Consider the following 13,227-nt stretch of genomic DNA (forward strand, 5'->3'; position numbering starts at 1 on the left):
AAAAAAAAAAAAAAAAAAAAAAACTAAAAAAAACAGGGGGCTACTTGAAATAGTCATTGTGTTGGAGACATCCAGCTAATGAACTTAAGAAGTAGCTACTATAGGATGGAAAGAACATTACGTTTAGAATCTAGAATTCTGGTTTCTCAAGTTTTGTTTGGTTATTAGGTACTAATTACCTAGTGTAAACCATTTATCACATTAAGATTTTTTTATTTAAGTAATGGAATATGAAATAAATGTCTTTTAAGCATTCCTTTAAATCCAGTTTTCTAGAACTGTGAAACACTAATATTCAAGTTCACAGAATATTATAAATTAGGGGAAGGATATAGTGAGAGAAATTTCCTTCCCTTAAGTCAAGACTTTTTAACCCATTTTTGTATCTATACACAATGACTCCTTCCAGTAAAATATAGAGTTGTATTTCTTGCCATACAATGCTTAGGTAGTCCAGATATGTATACAGGAGAATGAAAAAGAAGTAGAAAACTTGGGCATCTTTTTTCCCTGGAAAAATATTGTGTTCTATGGAAGAGAAACTAGTTGGTAGATAACAGAAAGAAGATGCTAAAAAGTAGAGAAGTAGTTCAAGTAAAACAATAAGCTGCAATATTCACAGAAACAGTTGGGAATATGTACTGATTCTTATGGAATGAGTGCAGTCTTAACTCATTTCTTATACCAAATTTGCAAATTGCACTCTATTATAAATAGATCTCTCATTTTAGTGACCAACTCAAGGGAAATCTGGCAGCCGTGGTGAGAATGAGAAACAAAGATTTTTATACCCAGCAAAACTGACTTTCGGTGTAAATGACACAAGTAAGCTATTATCAGCATGCAAGAATTTGGGGATATTGTTTCCAGGAGCCTTTCCTGATGAATCTACCTGAGAACAAGCTTCAGACAGCCAAAAGACCACATACTGTATGATGTCCAAAACAGGCAAATTTATAGAGACAGAAAGTAGATTAGTGGTTGCCTAGGACAAGAGGGGTTGTAGGGAAATGGGGAGTGACTGCTAATGCACACAGTGCTTCTTTTTTGAGATGATAATAATGTTCCAAAATTGTGGTGAATCAACTCAGTGTGAGTATACTAAAACCACTGAAGTGTATACTTTAAATGGGTTAATTGTATGATAAAGGTGTTAAAAAGAAAAACACTATAGTTCTGAGTTTTAATTCAAAATATTAGTATAAGCATATGAGATATTATATCTTAAATATATATAAATATGCATATAAGCATGTGTCCCCTGAAAAGGCCTAGAAACAGTAATGAAACCAGTAGTTATAACCATCCCTAACACACAGACTGGGGGGCTTGAATTAATATTTTTCACTAACCAGGGCATTTTGGAGAAAAGACTAAAATGGGAAATGTACAAGATTAGTCTGAAATATCAAACCAGTTAACAAAGAAGCTAACCAAAGACTACTAGAGTAAGGTCAAAGGACTCAGGGCCCAACTTGAAGAGGCTTCCACTGGCCAAAACTTAGAATTTTGAGTTCCAGTAAAAATACGAATTGTAACCGATTAAAATCCATTAAATATGTTTACAATGATAAATTCAAGCCACAGGCAGTGAAGCATACATGTAATCATAACTACTTGAGAGCCTGAGGCAGGAGGATAGCTTAAACCCAGGAGTTCAAAACCGGCATGGATAGCATAGCGAGACCCTGTCTCTAATTAAAACTAAAAATAAATAAATAGACAAGTTCTTCATAGTGAAAAGCAACAATAATTGGTCACCTTCAAAGAATGACAGAGAAGCAATTATCTTGAAAACTGGTATTTTCCCAGGCAGCTGCTGAAGATGGATGGGTGATATGGTGCTCACTGGCTGAGGCTACCTTCTGGGCTGCCTGACGGCTGTCTTAACTAAGCAGGTACTGCTGGGCCAGAAGATGGTGGTCGTGTACTGCAAAGGCATCAACATTTTTAGCAGTTTCTACAGAAACAAGTTGAGGTACTTGGCCTTCCTTCAAGCAGATGAACATTAATCCTTCCCTAGACCCCCACCATTTTCAGGTCCCCTAGCTGCATCTTTTGGCAGACTGCTTGAGGCATGCTACCCTGCAAGACCAAGTAAGGCCAGGCTACCCCAGATCATTTCAAGGTATTTAATGGGATCTCACTGCCCTTTGACAAGAAAAAGCAGATGGTGCTTCCTGCTGCTCCCAAGGTTGTATGTCTGAAGCCTATGAGAAAGTTTGCCTATCTGTAGTACCTGGCTTGGGGTTGGCTGGAAGTACCAAGCAGTGACAGCCACCCAGGAGAAGAGGAAGGAGAAGGCCAATGTCCACTATTGGAAGAAAAAAATCTTATGAGGCTATGTAAACAGGCTGAAAAGAATGTGGCATACACCTGTAGTCCCTGTTGCTTGGGAGGCTGATGTCAGAGGGTCACCTGAGCCCAGGAGATTGAGGCTGCAGTGAGCTGAGATTGTGCCCCTACACTTCAGCCTGGATGACAGAGTGAGGCCCTGTCTCAAAAAAAAAATAAAAAATAAAAAATAAAAAGTAAACCAATAGTAAGAAGAGCCAATTACCTTGTTTCAATATTAGCAAAAGGGAGCTGGAACATGAATTGGAGGGAGCCCTACCTTCTGAATGGGGCATCTGTTTTAACTTCCCACCTGATCAAATACTCTGTAGCTCCAAGAATGTGAAAAAAAAAAAATTGCTTAGGGACAGTATGAGCTTACTGTTTTACAAAGAGTTTGCTTTCTCATCACTGAGTTTCAAGAGTTCTTTATATATTTTCATTGACAGTTCTTTATTAGATATGTGTTTTGCAAATATTTTCTCCTAGGCCTTTGGTTTGTCTTCCATTCTCTTGACAGTGTCTTTTACAGAGCATTTTTTCATTTTAATGAAGCTCAGCTTGCCAATTTTTTTCTTTCATGGATCATGCCTTTAGTGTCATATCTAAAGAGTCATCTTCAAACCCAGGGTCATCTAGATTGTATCCTATGTTATCTTCTAGGAGATTTATAGTGTTGCATTTTACATTTAGGTCTATTATCCATTTTGAGTTCATTTTTGTGAGTTATGAGGTCTGTGTTTACATTCATTTTTTTTTTAGTACGTGTATATGGATATCTAGTTTTTCCAGCACCACTTGTTAAAAAGACTATCTTCTCTTCATTTAATTGTCTTTGATTCTTTGTCAAAGATTGATTGACTATATTTATGTGGGTCAGTTTCTAGGCTCTCTAGACAACAAGGCTGTCTTCATTTTTGTATCTCTATAGAAAGTCTTGAAGTTGGGCAGCATCAGTGTCAGAAATTGGCTATTTTGGACCTTTTGCTTCTCCATGTAAACTTCAGAATTAGTTTGTATCTATAAAATGACTTGCTAGAATTTTGATTGGAATTGCAATAATCTGTAAAACAAGTTGGGAAGAACTGACATCTTGATATTGAATTTTCTATCCATAAACATGGGATATCCATTTGTTCTTTGATTTTTTTCATGAAAATTTTGTGCTTTTCTTCATATGGATCTTGTACACATTTTTTAGATTTATACGTAAATATTTCATTTTTGGGAGGGGTGCTCATGATGTAATCTAAATGGCATTGTGTTTTTCATTTCAAATTCCACTTGTACATTGCTGGTATATAGGAAAGCATTGATTTTCTATATTAACCTTATATCCTGAAATCTTGCAATAATCCTTTCTAGTTTCAGATTTTTTTTGTTGATTCTTTCAGATTTTCTGCTCCATTCAAAAAGTAGAGCACTTTAGCCTTTGTGACAGAGTGAGACCTTGTCTTTATTTAAAAAAAAAAAAGGCACTTAAAAGAAGTCCAAAATGTATCTCAAGAAAGTCATACATAAATCTTCACACTATTATAAGACGTGCCTCATTTTACAGATGTTTCTCAATTATATTATTCCAAATCTACAGTATTGGCATAGCTTTCACTCTTGAAAACTGTTTCATTTCTTAAAAATGTTTTTAACCTTGTATCATCAGTCCTATGCTAAAATAGGGTATTTTACCTGTGAACTACCACAAATAGATAAAATAGCTACTTTACATATAAATGGCCCTTTAAAACTGGATACTATTGTATGTCAATTTGCAACATAGTCTGTATGAAAAGAGAAAACACTAATAAATGCTGTGTTGTGGACCAATAATTAGATTCTCAATGTGGTGTAAAGTACTCACAGGAGGTTCATTCTTGGCCTCATAAATTTGACCATATATTTTCATTCTAATGTTCTTAAACGACTTAGAGACATGACTTAACACTAAAATAAGCTCCTAAACAACAACGGCAAGCACATAAAGACTGAAATTATGCAGTGATGGGATGCCATTTGTTTAGGAATTGGCTTTCCTATTTACTCTTAAATATAACAGCAAATGGAGAGTTGATTGTTAAACTGCACATTCAGAATTTCATGGTTTAATATCTCATGTGCTATATGCCATACTAAAGATTATTAACAGTTGTTGCTTTGTTCACTGCAGAAACAATACAGTACTTATACAAATATTTTGATTAAAGTATTGTTTCCAATCAATTTATTTCCCATTCCTTTTGAATTACCTAAGTTAACCTAGTTCAGTGGTTCTCAAACTGTAGGGTACATCAGAATCCCAAAGAGAGCTTGTTAAAATACACATTTATAAGCCTTGCTCTCAGAACTTCTGATTCTGTAGATCTGAGTTGGGCCTGATAATTGGCATTTCTTAGTTTCTCCATAATGCTGTTGCAGCCTATCTTGAGAGCCACATTTGAGAACACTGGCCTGTTACCATGAAACCTCTTTCTCTACAATCAACAGAATTCTTTTTTTGTAAGTTAGCTAGAAAACAACAAAAAAAATAGGCTCATGATTTGTCTGTCACCACTGTTTAGGAAACCATGTTCTAATTTACTGGGTCAAGAACTGAAGGAAACATTTCTTCTATAGAAGATCATAGTAAATCTGCTTCTTAAAATCTTACAAACATTGTTATTTATCAAGTGAAATATTAAACTATTCAAGATTTCATTTAGTTTGGGGAAAACTCCAGTTAAATAGAGCAGATAGAACAGCCCTTTTAAAATCCCTGAAGAATATATGACACAAATTTCTATCATTAATATATAATGAAGATTCTTTTTTTTTTATTGTTTTGTTTGTTGTTTTTTTTTTTTTTTCCTGTTATATTTTGCTTTATCTCCCTGGCTACATATTTGAGTTACTTTTATTTTTAACTTTTATTTTACCCTTGCCTTGCCATCCACCATCACTTCTGTTATTCCCCTTTAGTCCTTACCTGCCTATGTTTTTTACACATAGAGCTCTGGATCTTTTTAAATACCCATGCTCCTATCTCACTCTTTCTGTTATAACTAGTCCTTTTGAACAAATCTAATTAGATCAGTTACTTCACTATTAAGGATGGTTCTTATCTGAACAAATAACCTTCAGGATGTTGATCAGTCTCAGAAGAAAACATGTACATATAACGTACATAATCATACTGAGTAAAGTCAGCTTCATCGAAAACTGAATTTAAGATCTTCAGAAACAACTAAATGAGCTTTCTTTACAGTTTCGTATGATTCTCTTTCTACATTTGCCAATTATATGTGGTAAGATTGATGGTGAGGATTTATCTGATTACCTTGTGTAGTATTCGCAGTATTATATTTGTCTTCATTATTCTTTTGAAAAGGAATGGAAGTTATTACTTGATCCTTTCCTATGTATCACATTTTTCCAGTGTCACACTTCAAAACAAGTGTTATTATGAGTCATTGACCACAGCTGTCATGTTTACTTATGTATTCCAAGTGCTTGTGCAGCTTGGTATGTAAGTACATAGGCACTAAATAAATATTTGTTGAATAAATGGATTGACATTTTTAAAAGGTCAATTATACAAGCAATTCCTTTTGAAAGTTTATAATTTAGAAAGCTTAAACTGTGTCGAAATGTGTGTGTGTGCAATAGCTTTAAAAAGCGGTAAAAAACGAAACATTCAGATAGTGCGTGAGTAGCTACAATGGACAAGATAAATTATGTTTCTTGTTATTATTTCCGTTTGTATTCCAAAGAAGAAATGCCTGCTAAATTATTTCAGTCTGATATTTTCAAAACTCTTCTAATTAAAAAAAACACTGAGTTTTGTGACATTTGATATTCTAGTGATGATCATTATTAATGCAGGGTGTTGCTTCATTGAGTTGTTCATAGTACTGTAAGAATATAACACTGATCTGTTAAAAACAGGTGGAATATTGTCTGCGATGGGATATATGAAAATATGTTAAAGCCTCTTAAATGAAAATAAAAATTAAGATGCTTTCAAGTAAATTAACAAAATTCAGGAGTTAGCAAAGTACATCCAAGCCCATTCATTCACATTTTGTGTATGGCTGCTTTGACCCTACACCTATGGTTAGTGAGTGAGTAAATGAATTGAGTGAATGACTGCTGTCCAGAAATTGCACTTTCAAACATTTAACCTGAGGAAATAGTTACGTATACAAATAAGTATGTACAGGATGTTCATTCCACAGCTGTTTGTAATATCAAAACAAGGGAAACCTAAATGTTGACTAACAGAAGACTGGCTAAATAAGTTCTGCTGTATCCTTATTATACCAGAACTAGTGTACGATATAGCTATTTTTTAAAAGATGTTACAGAAATGTATCCATTGATAGGAAACAAGGGTCAGCAAACTACAGCCCTTTGGCCAAATTGGCTTGAGACCTGTTTTTATAGTGCCAGAGCTATGAATGTGTTGTTAAATTTTAAAGGATTATTAAAAATAAACATGAGACAGAGTATGTGACTAGTAAAGCTTAGAATATTTGCTCTCTAACCCTCTATAGAAAATGTTTGCTGACGCCTGATAGAATGTTGTATACAATGTAAATTGGTGGGGGTGGGTTTAAAACATTACAAAAGAGTATATATGAACCAAAACCTTTTTAAAAAAATGCAATCAATACCACTTAGACACTTAAGATGTTAATAGTTATTTCTGGGTAGAAAAGATTAATAAGATTCTATATTTTCTGTCTAATTTTGTGATTTTTCTATTTAAAAAATGTATTCATTGTATAAGAAAATTAAAATTTAATATTGGCATTGGGAAAAAAGAGAACTCTGAGTTGCGAGGTGTGAAAGTATGTTTCTACATTTTGTAGATGAGGAAACTGAGACTGAGAGAGTTTAATTAATTTGCCTGAAGGGACACAAATATAAGACAAAAATTGCATTGCTGCCAAATTTTCTGTCCAACAGTGTCTTCATTTGATCATTTAAAATGCTCATTCATCAGCTGACATAAAAGTATAGACTGTATACCCAAAGGCAACTTAAAGGTAACAGTGTATAATAGATGATAAAGGGGAATTATGCAGAAATAACAAACTACCTGCCTAATGGTATTGGGTGTGTACTGGATAGGTTTAAATTTGCTTAAATAGATTGAAAAATGAGCAGCTTACGTTTTATATTTTTTATAAGAAACAAAACCTGTGCACATAGATATTTCAGTTGACTTTGTAAATTTGCAAACTATTACTGCTACATGTGATACAAAAAGGGACCATGTCCTGAAACTGGTGCCCTTCACTGTAAGATAGAAGAGTGATGTTTGACTTACCACGTCCTCTTGCAGATAACTGTTTACAAAATAAGTCAGCAACTCAGAAGAAGAATGAATACAATGGTGAGAAGTCTCATTGTAATGAACTGATAGCTAATAACAGAAAGAAGCAGTAGGAGTATAGAAAGCAGACAGGATAGCTCAGCAGCTTTTGGACCATTTAGTGTGTAGACGAAAGGCCTAATCTCCTTCTATTGTTCCTGAGGAAAACACTCTCTTGGTGGCCAAGGATGATGATAACTATTATTGCTCTTTAAAAAAGCACTGTTCCTTTAATCATAACCATCTTGGGATTTAGGAGGATTATTCTCTATTCACATATTTAGAAACTGAGGTACAGAAAAGAGGTTAAGTGAGGGTTCAAGAGCGTACAGACCATTCAAGTGGTAAAGGAAAACTCCATCACCTAGTCCCAACTCTGTGCATATGATGGTGATGCTGAGTAAAGGCAGGATCACGCTACATTTCACCGAATCATAAAAAACAGATAAACATGTCTTTAAAACTTATATAAATTATTAAACTATAAATGTTTTGATGCTTTTCAGAGATGAATTTCAGTTAACAGGAAAAAATTCACTAGCATAGAATGCCTTATAACTAAAAAATGTCAGGGAATTATATACAGTCATGCCTAGGTATCTGTCGGGGTAGGTTTCAGGACCCCCTGAAGATACCAAAATTTACAGATGCTCAAGTTCCTTATATAAAATGATATAGTATTTGCATATAACCTGAATACATTCTCCCATATTCATTAAATCATCTCTAGGTTACTTGCTATACCTAATATAATGTCAGTGCTATGTAAATAGTTGTTATACTGTATAGTTTAGCAATAATGACAAAAAAGTCTATACATGTTCAGTACAGATGCAACCATACATTTTTTCCAAATATTTTTGATCTGCAACTGGTTGATACCACAGATGTGGAACTCACAGATAGAAAGGTTCAACTGTACTTGCATAGATGAGGCTATCATTTTTTTCTTTTGTCTTTTTATTGAACAAAGATTACCAAGCCTGTATTTTGTATATTTTAATGATTTCTGATGTCTACCTGCAAAAGCAATGGTAAATAGAACATCCCCTATTTTAACTCTATATCACATATTAACATCTATGTCGTGGATTCCACAAATTCAATTAGAAATCATAGGCAGATAGAGTATGTACTTTCATAATTCCCTTCTCTCAGTAGGCATTATATTTTTTAAAATAAAGATGTTTTCCTTTGATATGAAAGGTATTTTCAGAAATTATTTGTCACATTTAATATAAGCATTCACTATATACTACATATTTTTCTAAATGTCATGTTGGTGATTTGCCCATTTTTTTAAACCTAAAATTGAGATAGAATGAGTAGATTGACAACCCAGCTTTAGACACTGTATAATTAATAAATAATAACTTGGATTATTGTTGTGTTCTTGTAATTTATTATTATTTATCATTCTTGGGCAGGTATTTTAGGACTTAGAATGCCTGCAATAACACATGTGGTACACCTAAGGATAATTCTAAGGCAAAGAGCTGTATAGCCACTGGGTTTCCTCTTCCTTTTTTAACTTCCATATTGAATGCATATTAGGACATGTAACTTTTATCATACCATTTCCTTGCTTCTTGCTCCCAGCCCACTCCTCATTTATGTGTACAAAAGCACATACTTTCTTCTTGGGAAAAATTTTTTTAAAGGACCCTAATTATTAAGATTTTCTTTCTATCAGGTCGCCAATACAGTATTTTTTGATGTTGTCATTCATATATGTTTGCCTCTTACAACTCAGAAAAGTCCAATAACCAATGAGAACTACTGCTTTTCTTCCTGCCCTATTTCTCGTAATGCTTATGATGCAGAAATCCCTCCACTTATCATAAATGGGAGGCACTCAGTAAGTGTTAGGACTTCCTTAAGACAATCTGAAGTGCTTTTTTTTTTTTTTTTTGAGACAGAGTCTCAGTCTGTAGTCCAGGCTGGAGTGCAGTGGCGCGATATTGGCTCACTTCAACCTCTGCCCAAAGTGCTAGGATTACAGGCACGAGCCACCATGCCTGGCCCCGATGTGCTCTTTTAACCATCTTTTAAACTTTTCGTCCTGGTGTTTAACGCCATGAGCTTGTCTTATTTAATCTCTTTCTCTCTTACTTACCATTTTCTAGACCCTAGTAATCTACTACCTGCTCTCTATCATGAAAAGCACCATCTCTTCCCTTTTGCTTTATCTCTTCTCCTCCTCCACATTAATCCAGAGCATGCATATAAACATATACATACCCACTCCCAATAAGTACAAACCTGCATCCATACAAGTGCCACCTCTGCAACTTTACCTCTCCCCCTAGACCTAACTCACTTCTTTTAAAATTCTCACAGTTGCAGCATGTATCACTTAATTTATTCTCTACCTATGGTTTATATTGTTTTATGTTGTATATCCTATGATTATATGGTTCTATATGACTGACTTGCCTTTCTGGTTGTAAGGTTCTTAAGATCAGGGATTGAATTTTTTTCTCATCAATCTCTCTTATATAGCCTTACCACATTGGTAAATATGTAGTTAAGTGCTTATTAAGTCTTAAAATAAGCCAGTCCTGTGGAGCAGAAACGTTCCTCAGAAAGTATCTTATCTAGTGTTCTGATTTTACAAAAAAGAAAATTAAAGCAACAAAGTGACTCGTCTTCTTTATGGCACAACCTGTGAGTAGCCGGCCTAGGGCTGAACTAGAACCTAGGGCTACTGGCTCTTAGTTCAATGTGCCTATTTCCAGGTAGCCTTAACCACTCTGGGGCTCAGGGAAACACTGCCATGAATATGTGGCATTTACTGCTGCTCACATGGACAGTGGTGATATCCCTGCCCTGAACAACAGCCGAAGTTCTCCCCAGCATTCCCCATTTTTCACCTTGCCTTCTTAGCTTTATAAAACCCTCCCCATTCAGGAACTACAGAATGAATGTGAGTCCTTGATCAGGAAAAAAAAATAATAATAATAACAGGATGCAATTTTATTCATTCATTTATCAACATTTACTCATTTTGACTAGGAGATGGCATAAAAGCCACTTCTTTTCACTACCTGTCATTTTTTCATGAGAATAAATATCTTTAAAAAACTAGATAAATCTAAAGTGCCTATTCACTAGAACATTCTACATTTAGATTGTTAAATTATGCCTACAATTAGAAGTATTTTCCTTTGTTTAAATTTTATGCTTTAATATGTTAGTAAACTCAAGTCTAAAGGACAGCTACATTGATTCTTCTTGGCTATAATCAATGGTTATTGGCAGGATAGCAAATGCAGCCTTTTTTATTTTGAAGAAACAAGTTGGGAAGATCTCTGTGCATTAATATTTCAGGAGAATAAGCAACACTCTTTTCATCTAATTGCCCGAAGGCTAAAAATTGAATTGTATTGAATCACAGGGGAGAAAAACAAAGTAATTGACAAAAGCAGTTATCTAATTAAATATATTGTTTTTAAAAAAATGAAGTTTGGTAATGCAATTTGACAAATACGACAAATAATTTTTTTAATTTTTTTTTAAAAACCTTTAGTTTTAGGCTTTCATCAATTACAGAAACCTAATGGGAAGATAAGAAAGAGACAGTGAAAGAAAGTGTGCCCACAGGGGAGAGTCCCCCAGGATCAAAAGGATCACATGTCTCTGAGATGACAGGAAGCTGATATTTATGTGGGTGTAGCTGGCAGTAAACCATCCCACATCAGAGCATTTAACTGGGAGAATAGGCCCTCTCTGAACTTCAGTTTCCTTATCTGTATGTGAAACTACGGAACTAGATAACCTTTGATGTCCCTTCCAGCTCTAAGTTTCTGCTGGATTAGTTATTTTTACATATCTTTATTCTGATATTTAAATCTTTCAGGAGTCTACTCTAAAAGGCCAGAATAGCTTAATAAGTACCTATTGGTTTAATTATTGATTTTGGCCCATATTATGTGCAAGTTTATCAATTCAACTAACAGTATATGGGTTATTTTAGTTATGTGCAGCCAAAGGTATTTATTGTGTCTATGGCATCTCGTGCTGAAAGTTTTATGTAGTGAAAATGAGTAATAGGTAAACTCTTCTTAAACTAATGGCAGATTAGTGTTTGATATTTTAATGGTGAAGTTTTCAGCATGAGCATTTGAGGACAGGCTTTGATATTGATTGTGCATTTCAAACTGAAGCGTGTCTGAACTGAAAATATTTCCTTCCAAAGCCATCTGTTCTTATTCATTTCTTTTTTCTTATTCTTTGCTCTGGCGTGTGTATATTCCTGTATAGTTCTTTAGGGAACTGCAAACTAGAAAGGCAAAGAACACCATATGTCTTGTTTACAACCTTGTCTAATACTAGCTGCAAGGGTAAAAAGATAAATGTGTTTATTTGATAGATTTTAAATTTCGAAGTTTTTAAAACATTGATCAAAAACAGCAATAAGTCTGTGTTGATGTTACTTAAGTGTAATGAAAAGATACAGTTCTCATGCAGTCATTTTGAAATTCTTAACTTTAGGTCGTAAAAGTTTTTATTTAAAGTTATTTGTTAGTTACATGTTCAAAAGAACTATTTCATCATATTTTATCACCGTTCTTTCAGCAAGTTATATTGTTTTGATGTTTGCTATGAATGTAATCAGAATCTCCAAAATGCAAAATCTTTTAGAAAATTCTTGTTGGATCATAAGATGTCTGCCCATCCCAAACTGATTGCTATTTGTACAAAACCATATTTTCTTTTAGTGGACATTAAAAAATATCTTCTATTAGCAGGGATTACATTTTATGAACTGTAATTTTTCACCTTGACTTCTTAACTTTGTAAAATCCTCCCTGCCAAATGTAGGCACCAACAAACCCTGGAAACCAACATCAGTGAAGAATTGGGTGGCGAATTAACATTCCCTATCTTCAAAAAATGACATTTGTCTTGCTTTCTCCCAGCCACATTTTAGTACTAGTTTTGTGGCTTCTGAATACTAATTTTTCCAGTGATAAATCAAAAATAGAAATGGTCAGCGCTACTCTCCCTTTTTTTCTGGGGAAACTGAGAACCAGAAGGGTTAACTCACCAGCCCAGGCCTCACATGGAAACAGTAGGACAGCCAATCCAAGGACCTGGGTCCAGGGCTCTCTCCATCATGCCTGTCCCCATTTGAAGTAGCACTAAAGTGCCATTTAGTGTACTTTTCATAACAATTTTCTTTTTAGTACATCATCTGAGATGTGCTATTTAAAACTTAATTGCCCTTTAGAATGATTTGTGACATGCCTCCTTCATTCTCTCAACAATATTAATTTTACAAGCTAGTTTTATTACAAGTTAACCAGTTTAGGTAGAAAGATGTTCTCTTTTAGAATCTGGATTCCTCTTCCAGTAACCTGATCAGAGCTTAGGAGGAGATAACAAATCAAACCTTGAGAATTGAAGTTGATTCAGTCTCATGTATGATTTGATTAAATCATCAATGAGCTAATTGATATTTTTATCTAAAAATCTTTTGTAATTGTGCCGAAGATTAAGACTCTAGAATACTGGAGATAATTATTTTCAGACAGTATCAA

At 34.3% G+C, this 13,227-nt stretch overlaps 1 protein-coding gene and 1 pseudogene across 1 annotated transcript in view; both read left to right on the top strand.

Annotated features, from left to right (window-relative positions):
• Positions 1 to 13,227, top strand: part of MAN1A1 (mannosidase alpha class 1A member 1) — a 181,296-nt gene that overhangs the window by 83,789 nt on the left and 84,280 nt on the right. The window lies entirely within an intron of this gene.
• Positions 7 to 7,152, top strand: LOC116549377 (annotated as a pseudogene).

The sequence above is a fragment of the Sapajus apella genome, unplaced genomic scaffold, assembly GCF_009761245.1.
Source record: "Sapajus apella isolate SASKATOON/1434 unplaced genomic scaffold, GSC_monkey_1.0 scaffold6, whole genome shotgun sequence".
NCBI classification, from domain to species: Eukaryota; Metazoa; Chordata; class Mammalia; order Primates; family Cebidae; genus Sapajus; species Sapajus apella.